Source organism: Rhinoderma darwinii, unplaced genomic scaffold, assembly GCF_050947455.1.
Source record: "Rhinoderma darwinii isolate aRhiDar2 unplaced genomic scaffold, aRhiDar2.hap1 Scaffold_300, whole genome shotgun sequence".
Classification (NCBI taxonomy): Eukaryota; Metazoa; Chordata; class Amphibia; order Anura; family Rhinodermatidae; genus Rhinoderma; species Rhinoderma darwinii.
The window spans coordinates 32,266-33,223 of record NW_027463272.1 but is presented as its reverse complement, the minus strand read 5'-3'; the positions used below and the strand labels follow the sequence as shown (position 1 = coordinate 33,223).

At 42.7% G+C, this 958-nt stretch overlaps 1 pseudogene; it reads left to right on the top strand.

The window, feature by feature from the left end:
* The first annotated feature begins 281 nt into the window (after positions 1 to 281).
* LOC142704093 (U2 spliceosomal RNA) lies at positions 282 to 455 on the top strand (annotated as a pseudogene).
* Positions 456 to 958: the final 503 nt, after the last annotated feature.

Here is a 958-nt window from a genome sequence, read left to right as displayed (position 1 = left end):
GTGTTGTCTTTCAATAAAGCTTCGGGCCTGTGATTTCCCCCTTCCCTATCCCCTCCTACCCACTCCCCTATCCCATCACTTGTCTGTAATGCTTTGTTGTTTGGCTTTAGTGAATGCAAGAATGTTAGTGTAGCATGTGGTGTAATGTATAGCATAGGCTAGCCTGTACTGTGTATTATACTGTCATGTTATGTTTGACGACTGTTATTATTTATTATTTGCTGCTTCATGGCTTGCGCTGCGTCGCAGTAATGTTTGTATGATGACGATTGATTGTCAATAAAGCATTTTTCAATCAAAAATCTGTTCTTATCAGTTTAATATCTGATACGTCCCCTATCTGGGGACCATATATTAAATGGATTTTTAGAACAGGGAGATGGAAATAGAGCTTGCTCTGTCCACTCCACGCATTGACCTGGTATTGCAGTATTTCCAGGACCGGTGCACCCTTCCCTTATGTGTTGACTAAAATCAGATTCCAAAAGTGCTATTTGTGTTTGCTATTGTTTTTGTCTTTCTGATGGGATCTCCCCTTTTAATCCCATTATTTCAACACCTGTTGGACAATGCATTTGTACAGTCATGTGTGATAATGAGCTCATTTATTAAATGCAATTAATTAATACATTGCCACCTCTTGTTGTGTGTGTGTGTGTGTGTGTGTGTGTGTGTGTGTGTGTGTGTGTGTGTGTGTGTGTGTGTGTGTGTGTGTGTGTGTCTTCTGTGTTTCTGTGTTTCCGGCATTTCACATTGGAACAGCTCATTCACCTTCCTTGTCTTCTCTCCGCCCTCCCTTTTAGGTAGGTTAAAGAGCTGCACCTGAGCCAGCCACTGATTGATTGATGCAGCACCACAGTCAAATAGTGGAGTGGAGTAGGGGGAACAGCAAACAGCCATTAAAGCAGCCCGCCCGCCACAATGGACCTACCTGTGTACACTAGATGGATGTGATGGA